This window comes from Notechis scutatus, chromosome 2, assembly GCF_049901735.1.
Source record: "Notechis scutatus isolate UNSWTSFEM ecotype Mainland chromosome 2, rNotScu1.2, whole genome shotgun sequence".
Lineage (NCBI taxonomy): Eukaryota > Metazoa > Chordata > Lepidosauria > Squamata > Elapidae > Notechis > Notechis scutatus.
The window spans coordinates 206,525,920-206,547,218 of NC_142010.1; the positions used below are offsets into that span (position 1 = coordinate 206,525,920).

At 36.0% G+C, this 21,299-nt stretch overlaps 1 long non-coding RNA gene across 13 annotated transcripts in view; it reads right to left on the minus strand.

The window, feature by feature from the left end:
* Positions 1 to 21,299, minus strand: part of LOC148132484 (uncharacterized) — a 185,378-nt gene that overhangs the window by 160,976 nt on the left and 3,103 nt on the right. The window contains exons 2-3 of one of the 13 annotated variants that reach the window (XR_015748064.1): positions 16,571 to 16,787; positions 14,886 to 14,921 (exon numbers count right to left, since the gene is read on the minus strand). The exons of the other annotated variants lie outside the window; for them this stretch is intronic. This is a non-coding gene — a long non-coding RNA (uncharacterized LOC148132484). The remainder of the gene's footprint in view (positions 1 to 14,885; positions 14,922 to 16,570; positions 16,788 to 21,299) is intronic. 13 annotated transcript variants of the gene reach the window in all.

Sequence of the window (21,299 nt, forward strand, 5' to 3'; positions counted from 1 at the left end):
AAAAAAAAAGCTATGATGCAGTTTCAGAAACTGTTTGAAATTTTACCCAGGTGGACCACTGTAACAAACAAAGTTCTCACACATTTTAATTTCCAAAGTGTTATTCTCAATAGTTCTTGCAGACAAAAAAATAGGATCAGCTTTTCAGATGCAGCCATTGCAATACAGAAATGTGTTTTATCTTGGTAAAAAAGTTATCTTGACATTTCTTTAAAAGTCCATTTCATTCCAGTTAGGTCCTAATTTCACAAAGAAGTGAAATTGCATTCACTGTTGTAAGACCAAATGGCTTTGCACCCATTGTTATAAACACAGGGCAGTGCCATTTTAAGCCTCTGAGAAGTTCAGGGGAAGAATATTCATTACATCCAGTTAATAAATGTTTCACTGAGTTACTCATTTATGAATGGCAAGACTTTCTCCTACGTATTATTTTAGGGAGCTGATGTGTCCTACAATACAGTATACAGTACTGTTTTGCTGATAAGAGATCATTATATTGGCTCTAGCAAGGATCCAAAAATCTGAGGAAATGTAATATCATGCATAGCTTAAACTTCAAAATAGAAGAATAGAAGGGAAATAGAAGAGAAAGTGATGATATACCCATTTAGAAACTTATAACAGGACAAAAATAAAATAAAATACAAAAGTATTATGCAGAAAATAACCATAGATTATCAGCTTTATTAGTGGCCTTCTGTTTCACTAATAGTACATAAGAATGCAAATATGGACAATATATAGTACTTGCCTTTTTCATACAAAAAGGTTACTTTAACAAATCCATGGGGGGATTCCAGTTTTGAACTTCTGTCAAAAATGTACATTAAAATTCTGCAACAATGTTCTCCAGTACTCTAGTTCAAAAGAGATAGCATCGTAGGTCAGCTACCTAAGTTTTTAAACAGTCTTGGATTCTCCACATTTCGTTGAATTACGGTCATCCTTATCTAATAAATCACATTCTCCTGGATTGAAAGATCAAATGGCTTTGCACCCCCTGATATAAAGTGCCATTTTAAGCCTCTTTATAACCCCGTTATAAAGTGCCATTTTAAGCCTCTGAGAAGTTCAGGGGAAGGATATTCATTTTTTTTCTCATTGCATGACAGTGAAGTTTTCCCGCTCAGTTTGTCCTGCCCAATCATTTTAGCAAAGATGGATTAAAATCATTTCTGTGGTGGAACCAAGGGCAACTGCCTCCCTTTAAGGCAAAGGTCCTCAAACTTGGCGACTTTAAGACGTGCTGGCTGGGGAATTCTGGGAGTTGAAGACCACAAGTCTTAAAGTCACCAAGTTTGAGGACCCCTGCCTTAAGGCTTTGACCAAGAAAGTGACCGCAGCTGATAATCATTATCCTTCCTGTTGCTGCACCCAGTCTATTCTTTTTGGAATGTCTAATCTGCCTTGGAAAAAATGTCACGGGGCAGAAGAGTTTTGCTCTTCCACTTTATTGTGTGTTTCAAAATGGGTTCAATTCCTCACACATAACCTATATAGGTCATCCTCAACTTATAACAATTCATTTAGTGAATGTTCAAAGTTACAACAGCACTGAAAAAAGTGACTTATGACTGTTTTCCACATTTACCACCACTGCAACATCCTCATGGACATGTGATCAAAATTCAGATGCCTGGCAGCTGACTCATATTTATGACAGTTGCAGTGTCCCAGGGTCATGCAATCACCTTTTGCAAGCTTCTAACAAGCAAAGTCAATGGGGAAGTCAGATTCACTTAACAACCATGTTACTAATTTAACAGCTGCAGTGATTTGCTTAACAACTGTGGCAAGAAAGGTTGTAAACTGGGGCAAAACTCACTTAACTGTGTTGCTTAGCAAGAGAAATTTTGGGCTCAATTGTGGTCATAAGTTGAGGCTACTTGTATTATATCATACTGTACTTCAATGCCTTATGAAATAAAGTAGTAAGGAGGCCATTTTTTGCGGTCCAATATATGGTTTCCAGTCAGATATTTTATCTTCTGATGTGTATCTGTAAGAAACATGCCTTTAATAAAATAATGTTTAACTGTAATGTACAAGAAGGGGTTTATTTGAGAGGGAAAGCAGCATGTTTCCTCATGTTTTTCAGAGCTAGGTTAACTTTCTGCCCTGACTTGTCCTAGTAGGAAAGCGAATTGCAATGCTAATGTCTTGAGAGAGAACCCCTTCTCATCAAACACAGTATGGTACAAATGCTGTTGTGTCTTATCACAAAACTATCTTGCTGTTTTCGCATAAGGGAGTTCAGGTCATTACAAAATCTGCAGGGCTGTTCCCTCGCCCCACTGCGTGATGTAATTGATACAATAATTTTTAGCAAGGTACTTCTTGTGCTTCACTTTAATCGTATCCTCCTGATGAATAGTGATGCACAGTCTTATGTAAGTGACTAAATCTGGATCTTTCTACTTAAGCACTATAGAGAGCAAAATGATGGATACTCAGAAGCTGACCTTGCGGTGGACGGCACTTGCAAGCTGAAAAGCAGAACGGCATTTGTGTATAGCCTTCCAAAGCCTTCAGATCTTATACAGTACTTTCCAACATGGGGAATACAGATAATGCAGTTAATCTAAGAAATGGAATAGTGCACAAGATTCCTCAGATACTTATCTGTCATTCTTTCATTCTTTAGCAAGACCTAAAACATCTATTTGGGAATGATAAAGCTTGATCTTTTAGTTCAAAGTCTCCTGAACCCCTCTGGTATCCAGCTTGCATGCAATTTTCCTATCATTTCTCTTGCCACTGACCCAAATACTACTGTTTATACAAAAGAAAGCAGTTTAATCATTTCAGTCTTACTTGAGTAACATTCAAGAGACAAGATTGTCTGGTCTTTCAAGTTAACTCTATACCTCATGCATGGGCAAATGTAGTAAAATTGGTGTGTATTTCCTAAAGGCACTTGGTGCTTTGCCTACAGCTTCTTTTTCCAGTTCTCTCATCTCTGTGTTAAAAATACAAATACATCATCAGCAAAAAAAAAAAAAAAAATTCTGCTGAACTCATTTTTGAACCCAGCATTAAAAAATTCAGTTGATGTCTAGAGAGGATTATAATGATACCTAGAACAACTGGGTTAATAATCTGCTGAGCATCTTATCTAAGGTACAATACACCAAATATAAATGCTGGATCAGTTCTTCCCAAATTCCTTTGAAAAGGAGAATACTGTATTTTGCTGTAAGCTTTAAAAAGTTTAATCAACCAATCATTTGCAGTTTAATTTACAACTCAAATACATTTGAATTTCTTCTGAAAAAGCAATTGTTTTCAAAGGAAAAGCATTATTTGATATCTGACTGCATTATAGAACTGCATTTTGGAAAACAGTAAATCAATACAACAGCTAAATGAATGCATTTAGAAATAATTTGCTTCCTATGAGAAAGAAGGATGAATGGTTCTTCTTAATTTTCCCATATTTGTAAGAATAGTTATTAAAAATAACATTTACTGTATACTTTTTAAAACTACTCTTTTATAGTTGATAAGTAGTCCCTAAACAACTTCCTGGTTTGACAGGATATGCTTATCTATCAACAAGAAAGTTAATTTATATTTATTTCAATTGTAAACAATAATAAAATAAAATCTGTTTATCCAGTGTTTCTGCAGTGAACTTTGTTCTCCTTAAACTAAGAGGAAACTGTCAAGTCAAATTAAGCAAAGGAATATTGTGGATCAAAAGCATTTTAATCAACTCATCTGATTAAAAGGTTAAACACTACAGCCTTAATATCACAACAAAGGTCTGATAATTTACCCGTGTATACCAAAGGTCCATGAAAGACCTTTGGGTAAGCATGCATTAGGCCTAGGCTGTTAGAGCCAAACTACTTATTACATTAACCATATAATGCCCTTTCTTTGAGTTACAACACCAAGGAAGTGTTTTATTTTTTTAAAAAATTATTGCTGAAAGTGCGATGGCAGTTTCCTGTCAGCCCCAAAACAAGATTCAAGTCAACTTTCACTGGATTTACAATTCAATGCAATTATTAATTTATTGACATTTTTTAAATGTGTGCCCTGCCTTTCCTCCTTACAATACTCCTACTTCCACTTTTTTCCTACAACAATTCTTTATGTCAGAGGCCCCCAAACTTGGCAACTTTAAGACTTGTGGACTTCAGCTCCCAGAATTCTCCAGCCAGCTGGAGTTGAAGTCCACAAGTCTTAAAGTTGCCAAGTTTGGGGGCCTCTGTTTTATGTCACATCATGATGGGAGACACATTGTAAACAGTTGTCCCTTTCATTCACATATAAAAAATAAGATGTGAATGAAATTTAAAACGATCAAAGAAAATATAGATAGACTCCATCTTTTAAAAAGTATTTCTCCTACCAAAGTTCATTTTAAATTGTTTGACTGGCCTTGACCAGCTTCAAAATTGAATATAGACCTGGACAGAAGAATGTGTGTGTTGCTGCATGAAAAGATTTCAGCTGTTAATGGATAGAAGAGGCAATCAAACTATATAGACTTCCATGTCACATCTTTTTGGTAATTTTTTTTAAAAAGCTCCTTCAACACTTACTGTTTACATTATCTTCTTTCAGAGTAACTGACTTTATTGTTGTATTTCATTATTTTATTGGATTTTTTCCCCTTTTTCCCACCACTTTGATTTTCTTTGAGAATAAGATTGATATAGAAATAAAACAATGATAAGTTAAATCACATCTTAGTTTATACATAGGAAGAGGAATTTAGAAATATGTCGAATGGAATATAATCCTTACTATGGTCACTAATCAGAATTCTAGTAGTTTAAATATTATTATTACTATTGTTAAGCCTGAATTCCCCAACGAGTGTTAAGGAAAACAAACTAAACAGAATGTGTAGCGTAGTCAGATAGGCAGACAGGTAAATGTGTGAGATAAGTTTGTATTTTAGTTAACACGCAGTAAAAAACAGATACGCTTGTGCTATCAAAAATATAGTTTATTCCATTAGGAATTATAGCATAGTCAAAATAAACGGTCCATTAGTCATGTATCATTTCAGTCAGTCCAGTCGGGGATACTCAATTTGCAAAATCCTTGTTGAATAGCCAATGTCAGTTCACTTACAATAAATCAGTCCGTATTATCTCTTCTCTCCGTTGAGAAGTCAACACTCCTTTCTCTCCTCCGTTCCAGTAAGGAAAAACGCAGTCATCAATCAATCCAGTAATTAGGGATCATTAAGCCAGAGAGAGAGAGCTGCAATTGACTTGCTTCTTTTATGGTGCTTTTACAACCACACCCTTAATTACATTCTTGTAGTTAAAGTTACACACACTTTAACCAACAAACCATGATAACTTATTTATTATTTTTTACCCAAACCAGTTAGGGTAAACAATGTTATCCCTAACAACTATTATTATTAACAATAACAGTAATGATGATGATGATGGAGGAGGAGAAGGAAGAGAAGGAAAAGAAGAGGAAGAAGAACAACAACAAGAAGAAGAACAAGAAGAAGAAGGAAGGAGAAGGAGAAGGTGGTTTGTATTTTAAATAAAATAAGGCAACATAAATTTGTAGCTAGGACATTGCACTGATCAAAGCATGTCGTTTTACAGACAGTATAACAAAATTCAGCCACACTCAAAGAGAAAGCCTTGTACATTTGAAAAATAAAAAACATAATAAACAATAAAATCATAATATAATAAATACATTAAATCAATTTTCTTTATTTCTATTTATGATCAAAATGAAAATCAACTTATGGTTGCATTAAAATAAATTGCAATTGTAAGTTGACAACTACTGTCCTAGCACTAGACACATGTGCTTTATATGCTGTTCATAGATACATAAAAGCATTTTTGGGTGCTATTTTGTACAAACAATGATCAAAGGCATTGGGTGCCATCATGGTGCAGAGTTCCCAAACTAGACAAATGATTTTAGCACTGGGGACAGAAAATCCAGAAGCATCTTTTTTGTGTGCTGTAAAAATAATAATAACTTAACATAAGCCGCTCTGTCCTCACCTTCAGTGGACTATTTGTTTGGCTCTGCATACAAGCACAGCTAGACTGTTCAAATTCCTCTAAGGGCTCCTCCAGATGGCTGGAGTGAAAGTGCTATCCCACAGTCCTTGCGGCAGCAGGGAAAGTATGCTGCTAGCAGAAATTGTGCTACCACATTGCCAATTTTTATTATGCAATGGTAATGAAACTGAAGAGTGCTGTCCTTATGCAGCTCTTGATGGACAAGTTTTTCTTATGCAGCTCTTGAGGGACAGGTTAAGGCATAGGTGGATTTCCCTGACTTTTCCCACCTCTCATCTGTCAGCAAAAAAAAAAAAAAAGAAGCTACCGATCTCCTTAATGTGCAGCATTGCAGTTACGCTACATTCAAGGAGATGACTGATCTAAAAGGCAGGTTTGGTTACTCCTCAAGTTGTCCAATTAACAAGTCACAGGCATAGAAGCGTACCTGAGATGAAGTGGGAGGGTGCTCCTTCCAATCATCCTATTCAACCCTGTGAAGCCCGGATCAGACTTCTCCATCACAACACGTCAGGGAACGTATGCCTCTGTCGTTCACAAACGGTGGCATAGCTGTTGCAAATGTTCATTTTATGGCTAGGGGGCGCTCAAACAGCAAAGCACAAAACAGGAAGTTGGTTCAACCAATCATCACACAGGACGCACTCTTCCGCACAATGCGCAGTTGGGATTTGGAAAAGGAGTGTGTCCCACCTTATAGCCATCTGCAACCTATGCTTACCCATTAGTCCCTTCATAGCATAGGCATGTGGCGATGCAGTTCTGGACAACTCTAAATCAAGTTAGACCTGTTTGCTGTATCACTTCTGAATACAAGTAGCTCTCGACTTATGACCACAACTGAGCCCAAAATGTATGTTGTTAAGTGAGATGTTTGTTAAGTTAGTTTTGCCTCATTTTTCAACCCTTCTTATCTCAGTTATTAAGTGAATCACTGCAGCTGATGACTGAATAACTCGGTTGTTAAGTGAATCTGGCTTCCCCATTGACTTTGCTTGTCAAAAGGTCGCAAAAAGGGCTTGGGACATAGCAATGGTCATAAATATGAACAAGGTGCTAAGCATCTGAATTTTGATCACATGATCATGGGGGTGCTGCAAAAGTTGTAACTGTGAAAAACGGTCATAAGTCACTTTTTCAGTGCTGTTGTAACTGTGAATGATCACTAAATGACTGTTGTAAGTCGAGGACTGCCTGTACAGGCCTAAAGCTCTTTGAAAAGTGCAGCTGGCCGATCACAGACAAGAAACTGGAAAGAAGGGCTGAAGGGATAGGGAGCTGATGTTTTTCCTTGGAATAATCTACCTTCTTTTCTTTTATGTACACTGACAGCATATGCACCAAGACAAATTCCTTGTGTGTCCAATCACATTTGGCCAATAAAGAACTTTATTTTATTCTATTCTGTGCCCATGTTCCAGCAGCCCTAAACCCTTGTTTCAAAATAGCCCAGCAGACAGGTGATTGGGAGTGGGGCAAAGCAGGTTTTGTGTGTGTGTGTGTGTTTGAAAGAGAAACAGAGAATATCAAAATTTATCCTTAAATAATACTACAAGAGATTGGCTTTGCTGATGGTAAGTGAACAAAGAATCCAGGTCAAATCATATGGTTCACAATTCCCAAAAGCAGTTATGAAAAACCTGCAGTTTGTAATTAACCAGCATGTAATAACAACAGCCATCATCATGGCAACAACTGTTGCTAACGTCCAAACGAAATAGGCAAAACGGTGCTACCCTTTCCCCCATCAAGGTATTAAAAAACAGTAAAAAAGCATGACCCTGTGAAATGCTTGTCAGAAAACCAGTAATACATCAAGTTGTGAAAAAACACTAACAACACACAGCTGGAAAAAAAATTGGTTATTTCCCCATTTTAAATCGACCTATGCATCACAAAACCACTGTTCTGTCTCCAAAAAACCAACAACAACCCCTAAATATGTTTTAAATTATGTATCTAGTAGTCTTTCAGAAGAGACCTATACTTGCTTGTACAAATCATGTGCTGAGTCTTGGTAAGTGCTTTAAAAACTACCGTTTAAGCATTTCATGAGTAGATTCTTCTGCAGAAACCCAGTACCCAGCCCCTCCTGCACCCCAAAGCAAAATGGCCCTGGACAGCAGTTCCTACCTACTGGAGGGGAGATGTTGCATTCAAAGATGCCAAAAATGGCTAATAAGAGCCAAGGAGATCCTAACTCCTGTCTGCATGTTCAATCATGGATGAAGCATACTTAGATTTTATCCTTGGTGAAAACTATTTGGAGGAGAAGAAAAGGGCTGCTTTAAAACTGGAACAGCTAACTTGAAGCTGTTCCAGCTATGGCCTGAGTAGGAGACAATCAAGTGGGGGATGTCAAAAAGAAGAGGAAGAAGACTGCAGCATCAAGCAGCTGCAGGGGTTACCAGGACAAATTGTCCAGTTTGAAGGAAGTGAGGAAAACCTCAAAGTTCAGTATCAAGAGAACAGAAACAATTCAGCTTCCCAATAATCAATCCATCCACAGTAAGAGACAATGTAGCTAGACATTGTGGAAGGAGAAGCAGAAGGAAGATAGCATTGCATTATTTTTGTTTTGGTGGATTTTGGGTTTCTTTCATTTCCTAATTCTAAGAAACAAAAGGAGAAATCATGTTAAGATGAAACAATATTTATCTTGCTTTAATACTCATTTTCAGCATTTTCCCTTGATATCTATTACGAATTTGAAAAATCAACTTCCTTACTGCTGATTTGACCTTTATAGCTTCCATCATGTTACAAAAAAATAAATAAAAGTATCTTTTGTATTGACTTGTAAACATTGCTTGTCCTGTGTCATCCTATTAAAGGATTTTCCCCATCAGTAGCAACCCATGCTAACCCTGTAACTTTTAACTTTAACAAAAGAAAAGAACATCATTTACATTGTTTAATGCAATTGATCGACTTTGATTTATTTCCCAGAATTGTGCAAGTCCAGTGGATTCAGCAAAACCAACTATTTTGATAACCAATGGTGGGTGAAATGAAAAGATTCCAAAGCATTTCCAGTACTGTGTATATACTGATATAAATTCATCAGGGTACATTTCATCCTACATCTCTTCCCCACATGAATTTTAATTTACAGATTAAAGGAAGAAAAGCCAAACCTGAAATCTGCTACCCATGTGTGTGGCCTAATTGACATAAACCATCCTCAGCCTCTTTCCCAAAAAGGAGGACGACAGATTTTCACCCTGGCAAGGGAAGAAAGCGGCCCTTTAAAAAAAGAGACATCTGGCTATATATCTTTAGATCAGAAATGCTATCTTGCAAAAAGCATTTATCTCTTTAGGGGAAAACTATTGCTTAATGGCCCTGAAAGTACAGAAATAGTTTATGCCACAATATATTTCACAGAGATAGAAAGAGAGAATAAATAAAGAGCCACTGCAATCAAAAAGAAGAAAACTCAATCCTACTTAACTGCTAAAATCTTAGTTGACTAGGTATACCCAGATTGTTGGGGGCAATATGCTGACTCTGGAAACCGCTTTAGAGAGGGCTGTAAAGCACTGTGAAGTGGTATGTTAGTCTAAACGCTATTGCTAGTGCTATCCATATTGGCAAGAACAACTTTTTTAAATCAACAGCCATCTTCCCACAATAGAAATCTTGGAAGTTGTATTGCATCTCTAGAGTAAGTGTGGCCAAAATAAGCACTATGTGGAACCACATCTCCAAGCAAATGGAACAATGCTCTCTAGCTTCCTTTTTTAATCTCTCTCCTACATTTTATAGCAAAGCATAAGAAGATAAATTGCTTTTGCCTGAGATTTAAATTGCTAGCATGAAAAAAAAATTGAAATTAGACAGAGGCATAGGGCTCTGGTTATCTATGCATGACATAAACCCCATAATGAAAAATACTGGTATTTTCACAGTACAGCTTACAGAAAATAAAAAGCTACAAAGAAGTTTCAGCTTTGTGTGCAATTTTCTGTACTGCTCCATGATACCTTTCTCAGCTTACTAGGAGTGCTGAACTTCATAATGTTCTGATTTGGTGACAGGCACTACTTTGCTTGTTAATATACCCTGCCTTATATTTAGGAAGGTCAAGGCAGTGTATGCACTACTGTACTCCCTTCCTCACCCACATTTGGGTGAGAAAGGATGACCAGCACAAAATCACCGACTGGGTTTCTATGGCCCAGGCTGATTCTTGAACCTTAGTATTCCCATTGCCTATCCAACACAACTACCAGCATCCTACACTGGCTCTGTTTATATCCTCATGCCATCAAGTCAGTGTTTACTCTTAGCAGCCACATAGACAGGAAAGGATGTTCTGTTCTCAACTTTGCCTTTAATCTCCCGTTGTTCCAATTACCAAGCTCATCCATCCAGCCCAATATTGCTCCGATCCCATCATTGCTGCTTTTCTTCTTCTTCCACATTTCCCAGCATTATAGAGTTTTGAGGTGTCTGGGTCTTTGCGTATGTTACAATTTGAGTCTAGTTAGTTGTGTCTCTATTGAGAACTCTTGATTTTTCTATCATCCATTTGTTTGCAATGATGTGGAATATGAATTTACACTTATTATTAAGTAAGTTGGGTTCACAGTACTGGTTGTCACATAGTAAGCCTTTCATGGCCCAGGGCCTGGATATCTGCATGATCACCTGTCTCCAACAATATTTGCCTGTTAGATACATTTGGGTAGAGTGATTATATTACTCAGTTAAAGCTGTGAGCTTATGGTACTAAGGAAATGGGCCTTCTCTGTCATTGCCCTGCCCTCTTGAACAGCATCTCTCCAGAGCGAAATATAGGTCTCCTGTTTTCTGGAAGGCCCTTACGACCTGGCACAATTTCCAGATCTGGGGTTAGTCTGGAGATCCTGGAATACTTTTTATAGTTATATGGCTTTTTAGTTTGAGTTGTTATGTTTTTAATTGTTTTAATTGTATAGTCTAACGTACGTCACCCATATTCTTTTGGAGTGATTAGCCATAATAAATTTATAACATCATTACCATCACCAGCATCAAGTCACAGGTAAGTTATACTACAATTTATAAAGAAATATCTTGGAAAAATATGGTCTTTGTCACATTGTAGATCTGTCACACTAGGTAATAAGCTGAGAATATTCTTGCTCAGTGGAAATAAATGTAATGGACCAATATTATGCCATTTGTTCATAATCAAGAAAGTTTAAACACATCATAATAAAACAAAATAAAATAAAATTGTGTTGCTTTGTTGGCTAGCCCCCAAATCACAAAAGCAGATGTTGTGGTAAAAAGACAATGGGTAATGCCTGGTAGCTTATTATTTGTACATAAAGATTACTATGTAAATTGTGCATAAGTGATACCGAAGAGGGTTATAAATCATTTGCCTAGTTAAGATAATGGAATCTTTACTTCAGTAGATTATGTCACGAAGTATAAAAGCTTTCAGCTAGATTGAATGCTGTGTAATTAATAATAGTCATTGTAAGGTTTCAAGCAGTTCTAGAACAGTTGGGAATAGAAATTGCTACATGTTAACCAAATTCTTCTCACCGGAGAATGCATAACTGAATCTTATTTTAGGCACTGGGCAGAACAATCATATAATTGCACCAGAAATCTCTAGGTTGTACTGTAGTTCTAACTTAAAATTCTATGTTTTATTTTTCAATATAATGCAAAGATTCTGCATTTTTTTTAAACCAAGGAGCTGTTTGTTACTGTGGTGAAGAAAATAATACTATCTTCTATGCAATTATTAAAGATAGAGATTAAATAGAAGTATCTTAGCCTCACTGATTCATGTTTAGGTAACCTGAATGATATACTGTACTGCAATAGATTCTCCTTTTCTTTTTCTAAGAGTTACAGCCTCATTAATGTATTCTGATGTGGACTTCACAGTATTGTTTCACAGCTTACCTCTTAATTACCTAAGAATGTGGCCTTAATATTTGTCATAGAAATTTATTTATCAGTTTGCTGAATTATGTAGTCACCTTCTCCATAAGCAATTCTTGTTTGCCAACAAAATACAATCATTAATTTCCATGAAAAAAAAAACCAATCATGCTCCAAATTCCTTACTCTCATGATCCCAGGGAGTGGCAGAATCACTGTAGATTTTAGCTCTTAATTTAAGTGTCTTGGTTAATTTGGCACATAAACCTCAGTGATAGCTACTGAAAAATATGTTACTCAATAACTCTGTCTTGGATGCAGTTATTTCATCCTGGTAGTGTTCCTTAACTTCAGTAACTTTAAGTTGTCTAGACTTCAATTCCCAGAATTCCCACTTCTTAAAGTTACCAAGGGCTGAGAAATATTGTAATACAGGGGTCTCCAAACTTGGCAACGTTAAGCCAGATGGACTTCAAGTCCCAGAATTCCCCAGGCCAGGCTTAATGTTGCCAAGGTTGGAGACCCCCTGCTGTAATAGAGTATGATGGAGTACTGGACAAATTTAAGAAACAGAGAAGCTGCTAAAAGAAATAATTTTACGTAACATTTCCCATACTGTATTGAATATATTTAATATGGTATGTGCAAATAATTGTCACTATACTGCCATAATGTCACTGATATTTTTTAATATAATATTATTAGATATTTTTATCCTATCTTTATTATTTTTCACAAATAATTCAAGGCTGTGAAGATACTTAATACGCCTTCCTATTTTCCCCACAACAGCATCCCTGTGGAGTGGATTAAGTTGAGAGTGATTGGCCCAAATCATCCAGCTGACTTTCATGCCATAGGTGAGACTAGAACTTAAAAGTTCCTAAACTGTATAACTTTAATCATATTTAATTATTGTTTTATGGTATTAATATTATATCAGTTAGCTGCCTTGGGCATCATTGATATCAAAATGTATCATATGTACCAACAATCTCATTGTCAGTTCTTTCTGGCTAAGCCTTGCTACACTTAGAAGTCAGAAAGGCTGAACGATGAACTATATCCCTATGAGAAAAAAAGGCATTCTACTGCTATTTCCAACCTCTTTCAGAGAAAGTCTAACGTGTGATTTGGCAATTCTGTAGGAGATCACATTAGGTTCTTGGCAGGTCTTATGAGCCTATGGGATACATCTTATAACAGCAGCAACAGCATTTAATTGTTTATCCAGAAAATTACACATAGAAAATAGCTGTTTATATCAGGCTATTGAAGATATCACAAGGAATACAATAAAGGAACATAGAGTAATTATTAAAGAATGAAAAAGGCAATTTGCTATACGGTACTTGCCAATCTTTCTGGTTATTGAGATACCACTCTTTGACTTTCCATAACGTAAGTTATAGCTCTTCAACATATTATTTACTGCAACTTATATGTATATGCAACAAAATGTATTAAAAAAGGTCTCGGATTATAGCCTCATGAAACTTTGAGGGCACCAGTGGATCAGAAGATCAACCATGTAAAATAAGACAATCTGATAGTTAAAATCATAGAGATCCTAAAACAGGACCAGCCAGAATCATTAATTCATCTGGCGCTTTACACATGTAGAGGTATGCCATAAATTAATCCTATCAACATGCAACTCATACTGAACTGATTTTCTACAGCAATGACACAACTCTAGAACTAGTCATATCTTATTTCCCATATTTCTTGATTGGCAAGGTTAGAATTTGCTGCTGTCAGAAAAGAAAATGTTGCAGAATATTTGTGAAAGGCCATGGATTAAGGCAAAGTTGATCGTGTCATATGATGTATTGAATTTTTTTTTGCCTTTGCGGAGCCAGGGTGGGCATGACCTAGGCATGACGCATCTGGGCCATGGGCTGCCAGTTTGACACCCCTGGATTAAGGGATTGGGATCAGATAAAGGATTATCTGAATTTGGTTTATGTCTGTTTAAATCTAATACTTGCATGCTTTCCATGTGATGCAATAAGTGTCAATAATATTCTTGAACTTTAGAATGGAAGCTATCAACTTCCGACCCTTGTTCTGGAATTACTGGTTGCTATTGCATACAGTTGCAAAGTTTTTATTATTGCCATTGCAGCTAGCTATGTCTCTCTTTGGTATACATCACAATCTTTCAAACAAAAAAGGTCCTTTTAATTACCAAGGCATTACTAGTTCAGCTCAAATTTCTTCTTTTGGTCATTAGTTGCCTATAAATCTTTATGGACTGAAAGAAACTTCAATATGGTAAAAATGGAACTAAACCTCAAAAATGATAGTATAAGAGCAGCAGGAAAACCAAATAATTAGAACTTTTCAGAAGAATTTATTGGTTTGTCAAATTTATATGGCTGCTCATCTCACACCAGGTGACTCCAGATGGCACGCAATGAAAACAATCTATAAAACCAGTTTAAAACTATGAACAAAGAAAAAAAATCACAAGAGGGAAGATACATATAGCTCAGAGGGAGGCAACATATAGATAATAGATAATACACCAGCATGCAGGTTCCCTATTACCAGGAGATCCCCAAATTTGCTGAAAAAGCTAAAGTTTAAGGACTTTCACAAGGGTTAGGGCTAACTTCACCTCAGGAGGGTTGATGATCCAGGGGGTGAGTCCCATGATAGGAAAGGCTAATCTCATCAGATGGAACTCCCTTGCAGATGGGATCTGCAACATGCCTCTCCTGCCAGATCTGGATGGGATAGGTAGAGGTAACTGGAAAGTTACCTCCAGATACCTGGCCCCATGCTATGTACGGCTTTAAATGTCAAAACCAACAACTTCAAGTGGACCTGGAAGCAAACTGACAACCACTAAAGGACTATCCAATGTATTGCCCTTTTAGAAGCACACATAACTGCCCATACTACAGCATTTTGCACCAGCCTTCAGGTACTTTTCAGGGCCACAAAATATTTGTTTCTTACTTGTTTTTGTGTGGCTGTCCATCTCACCAAGTAACTCTGGGTGGTGAATAAAATTTAACAAATAAAAAACAATTAATACAAAACTTAAAATACATAGGACTGAGAATAAATTACCTATCCTAGTTACTAAATTAACCATAAAACTAGTTCCTACACACACTCAGGGGTCCGGAACTAGGCACAGAGCCAGAGGTTTTTTTTTAAGGATTTACAAAAAGGCAGCAGGGCTGGGGGTCATCCTGTTCTCTGGAGGGATAATGTTTCACCTTTATATATATTTATAATTATATAATTCCCATTAAAAATAAAATAATAAAATATTCCATATAAAATGCAATAGCCAACAAGATTAACAGCTGATATTCTAGATGATTCTCAATATAGAAAATCATTGGGGAAACATTCAGTTAGTCACGTAAGAAGAGCAAAAAAAACCTCAAATTAAGAAGCCAGATAATGCAATAAAACTGAATGTGCTTTCAGAATATTTACTTGGCCGTCTAATTAGCTTGTATTCAAATAATAGTACAATGATGCACAATGCTACTATACATTCACTGCTTAAGACAGAGCAACCTGACCGCTGTCCTTCACACTTTGGTGACTTCCAAATTATATAATTGTAAATATTTTCTATTTAAACTGCCTTCAAAGATTGTTTGAAAGTTCAACTATGGAAGAATCCAGCAACGTGCCTATTTATGAGGCTGACTGATCTTCACATATATTTACAGTTAAAAATCTGTAGTGACTTCCAATTCATCTGAACCCCATTCACCTGAACCCTGAACTCCTAATATTGGATCCCAAACTATTTAACAGATCTCCCTTCTCTTGCATTCTCCTTTCTCTCATCTTCTAAACATATTCTGGTTTCATCCCACTCCAAATTCCATTAAGTGGTCAAGTTAATCTTGACTAGAATTGTCTGTAACAATTTCAGTGTTGTGGAAACCTTTGTCAAGAGGTACCTAGATTATTTTTTTTTGGACTAAACAACAAAATATTTTTTTGTTTTTAAAACAGAAACAAATGGGCAAACACACTATGATGATAGTATGAGTACCCTGAATAGTTCAGGCACTTTAATTTAGGGCAAAATATGTATTTTATTTTGGAAGGTGATATAATAATTAAACAGAAAGCATCTGACTTGGGGCAGATGGTCTTGTGAACCATTTGGAAGAACTCAAATATGTTTGGACTTACTTAAAAGTTTCAGAAATAGATACACATGCACTTATTTACAACACATGCACAGAAGTATATTTGCTTCAGCATTCACCACTTCATAAGCATGCAAAAAAGTTCTATAACATGTCTGCTAAAGTTCAGTATAAGATTGATGGATTCATATTTTTGTTTAGATCAAAATATGATTTATTGCTTGTGCTTTATTATGGTGTGTGAACCAAGTTTGTGACTTATTCAACATTAGAGTTAAGCAAACCACAATCTATCAGGTCTAAATCTTCTGCCAACGACAGGTCTTTGTTTCCATATTAATTTCACTTTCCTGAATGAATCTGTACACTGGAATTCTATACAGGGAAAGAAGGTTAAAATTAGAGGCAACTAAATGTTCTATTCCACAGTTCAGTGATTCGTTAAAGCCAAAAGATGGCAGAACATTTTAAAGATATTTCTTCTACAGACCCTGATCCAGTGTATCTATTTTTCCTTACCCAAGTAAGCAGTAATGTGGAGCAGTAATATTGAGAGGGAATATTCATAAAAGGCATATGCAAAATCAAGAAGATATAATTATTGGATTGTTCCTTGCCCTTGAAGATTAATCTTTCATTAGGTCAAAGGTTCATGTAACAGTTACCCATTGCTCATTGCTTGGGATTGTTTTGTAGATACTTCTGACTCATGAGTTCCTTGCAAGATATGTACAGTCTGCAAAGCGATGTCAAATGATAAACAAAAAAACTGTTAAGCGTTGCAACTGCTGTAAATGCATTTAGTAATATTGAACAATAGTTATCTAAGGTTTACAGTGCACAAGCATATGGAATACTAAGGGGAAAAAAGCTCAGATTGACACTTTTAAATTTTAGTACTACAATGAAAAATACAATAAATATTGCAATATTGCTGTATAATTGGGGATATATTTAGATCCTTCAGTCTAGTTTCCCTTCCCCAATCTTGAGCCATATTAAAAGTTGCAGTGTATTATATAAGCCATCTGGAAGAGCAGGCTACATGTAAATCTAGGCAGTTCTCTTGGTTTTGTTTTGGCAATTTACATTTCTTTAATGTCAATATTGAGAGGTTCAGTAGTTGCATTTGTTTTGTTCAAATTTTTAAATTGTTTACTTTGATTGAAAACTAATTAAGAATATCATTTTCTTTCGTTAACTTTTTTAATGTTATAGTCATTTGAGAAATGGCTCAATTCAAACTTGGTATCTTAAAATATCAAACCTTTTTAGTTACATCAGGATGCATAAATAGATGCACAACCCAAACTTGGGGAAAACTTAGATGTGCATTTCCATGGATGGAATTTTTACCACAGAAATGAGATTTGTAAACTACAACAAAAACCATTCCAGTGATTTTCTGATCTTTAGAATAATTTTCAAAATGGTTTATTATTTGCTTTCAGAATAATGTATCATAAAAGCACAAGATTACAATACCATATATAACTTTAGGAAAAAAGAGAACTCATTAAAAACAGCAAACTAGAACCAGCATCAGAAAAGTTTATTTACCTATCAGATATAAAATTACTAGACGAAGCAGTGGATATGTAAGAAAACAAAATCCAAGATGAGGCTGGAAAGGTTAAGAAATTAGCAACAGGCTTATTTCTTTCAAGGATTTCCAAAACATTTCACCTATTGTTGGAAATGACCATCTCATCTCATACAAGGATTTTGTGCAAGAGCTTTTGTGGAATAGATGAGGTGGAATTTTTCCTTCAAGTGCTGTGATTTCAAGTCATGGCTTGAACCAAGTTCAGAAATGAGCCAATGAATTTTGGCATATGATTATATTGGCATTCAATTTGATCATAACACACAATTGTAGTCTGATTGCAGGCAACCTAATAGATAATAAAATAATGCTAACATGGAAATAACATCCTTGAAAAAATGTACAGGAACTATAATGCTGTATTTTCAGGTAGAAACATACAGTATATAATTGTTAGGGTTTGAGGATTAACCCCTAGCAGAGTATTGCAGCAGTAGTCAAACCAGAAAACCAAAGGAGAGCGGAAGGGCCCCAGAGTATACACACACTGAACACAAACCTTGTTTGTAGTTTAAATAGTTTTTAATCCAGTTAGAGTTTAAGCATTGTCATTCAGTCCATTAAGTCATTCACAGTATTTCCATCCAGTAAGACTCACTAGTATAGTCCAAGTTAAGAGTCTTGCAATATCTTTATCAGCCGATAAAGATATCTTCTCCTCCTCCGGTTTCACTCTCCAGAGAAACAAACGCTGGATATTCAGCAAACAGTAGCAAACAATAACAGTTCAGTCACAGGCACTCACAGTCAGTAATCTCAGTTAGTCGCAGTAGCACACAGTAAGTCGCAGCAGCACACAGTAACAGGCAGAGACAGTAACACACAGTAAGCTTTCCAGCTTCTAATGCTTCCTTATATTGTAACTTCTAACCGCACCCTTAATCGGCTAATTGCCTGCTGCATTGTGCTTAAAGTGATAAGCACTTAAACCATGATATCTAAGTTTTATATATTTATTCACCCAAACCATATTTGGTATCAATGTTATACCTAACATACTCCCTTTTGGGTGAAATAAATATATAATACCTTACAATCTAATCCCATATTTTTCACAACTCTCCTGGTGCTTACTGGCACCTTGGGCTTTAGTAAAATTATCAGCTAAATTGTCCTCCGACATACAGTACTCTAGCTGAATCATCTTACTTACAGATTGTCTCACGTTTAGGTATCTTAGATCTGTATGCTTGCTCCTTGTTTTTACTCCAATATTTGTGGCCATTTGAATTGCTGCCTGATTATCTTCATGTATAATTATAGGATAATCTACAGTTATACCTATATCAATTAACATTTGTTTATACATTATTAATTCTGTACATAACAATGATAAACAGGAGAATTCTGCCTCCATAGTAGACAAACTTATATGCTGTTGTCTTATTGACTTCCAGCCTATTAATGTATTACCCAGCATTATGGCTGTTCCTGAAGTCGACTTTCTAGTGTCTCTTTCTGATGCAAAGCTAGCATCTGCATAAGCACTCAAAATTAAATCACCCTTTGGTTCTAAATACAATGAATAATTCATTGTCTTTTTAAGATATCTTAATATCCTCTTAGCTGCTATCCAGTGTCTTTCACACGGTGCAGAATTGAATCTAGCCAACTGATTCACGCAGTACGAAATATCTGGTCTAGACCAATTACTAATATAACTCAAACTACCAATTAAAGATTGATAAATCACCTTATCAAACTCAGGGCTTTGTTCATCAGTGTTGCTAAACTCCTGACTCATTGGAGTCTTAGCTGGCTTACAAAGCTCCATCTTGTAATCTTTTAGCAATTTGCTTATCTTATCTTCCTGAGATATCTTAAAACCTTTTCGTGTTTTCTTTATATTCAAACCGAGATACTTCTTTATCTCCCCTAATTGCTTGATCTTTATTCTCTTTCCTAATGATGCTATTATTTTATTTGCTTCATCATTAGTTTCAGTTATCAATGCAATATCATCTGTGAATAGTAATAATAATGATACTTTCCCATTTGTCTCCCTTTTAAACAGACATGGATCGCTAAACCAGCTTTAAATCCTATATTGTCTAGTTCCTTTACAATATACTGGTTCCATTCATAGCCTGATTGTTTAAGACCATATAGACTTTTCTTTAACAACCAACAATCATTATTATTCTTATTTTCACTTTTAATACCAACAGGTTTTTTCATATAAATAATATGTTTTAATGGGGCGTGCAAGTAAGCAGTTTCACATCTAAATGGTTAACTATATAGTTTTTACTAGCTGCCCACACTAAAGCTGCCCTCAAGGTTGTTGCCTTAAGACTAGGTGCAAACACCTCATCGTAGTCATTGACATTCTGCCTAAAACCTTGGGCTACTAACCTTGCCTTATGGATTAAATTACCATCCTTATCTGTTTTTACCTTAAATATCCATTTGCAGCCAATGGATTTCTTTCCTACAGGTAATTTGGCATTCTCATACACCTTCATATCACTTAATGAATTCAGTTCCTTATTCATTGCTGCATACCATTTTTCTTTTTCCTTATTAGGATACTTTTAATTTCTTCAACAGAATTAGGAACTTGATTAATCTGGCACACTGTGTTAGCCTGGTACCTATCAGGCGGTCTAGATACACGGTAGTTCTTCTGGGAATTACAGGGCTTACAGGAGGACTTTGTTGAACTACTACCTGTTCATCTTCCTCATCCTGTTCAGCTATTGAATCTGTTTCTTCCTTTATGGGCACTATTTCATCCTGTATTTGTCTCTTTACTTTATTTTTAAAGTTACAGGGATAACTAATGGGATTTCTATAGGATTCAATAATTACATCTTTATTGGCATCCTGTTCTAATTTCTCCCATCCTTCATGTTCTAGAAATTGGGCACTAGCACTACATAACACTTTAGATGTGCCTTTCTCCCAAAATCTATATGCCCTATGGTTTGCCTGATAACCAACGAAGAAAATCTTTTAGCTCTATGTTGCCCTTTTTTTCTGAGTTGTGCAGGAATATGCACCCATGCTGGTGCACCAAATGTGTGCAGGTAACTTAGATCAGGTTTCCTGCCATGCCATCTGGTGAATGGTATTTCACCTGTTGTTGTATTAACAACGTTGTTCAATATGTTATTAGCACACATTGTAGCCTCCCCCACAAAGAATCAGGTAACCCAGAATCATTTAACATTGTTCTAACCATTGCCTGTAGTGTTTGGCCCTTCTTTCAATAAAAGCGTTATGTTCTGGCCTGTAAGGAGCAGACTTCTTATGCTCTATTCCAGCTACCTTAAGTCTGTTCTGGAATTTGTTATTAATAAATTCCGGCCATTATCTGTCACCAGGGTTATCAGTTGTCGCTTAGACTTTCTTTCAGCAAACCTAAGCCAATTGAAAAATGTTGATATGTTTCAGTTTTGCTTTTCATTAAATAGCAAAACCCATATCTAGAATAATGGTCCATAATGCTCAGTATATATCTAGCACCCCCATACTGGGTTTCTTTGGACCTATTATGTCTGCAAATACTATTTCTAAAGGTTCTTTTGTTTTGAAACCATTTAGCCTATTTGCAGGCAATACTTTGCTCTTATCTTCACAGCAAACATTACAACGCAAATATTTATCACAAGGTTTTAACCTTATTCCTTCAGATAACTC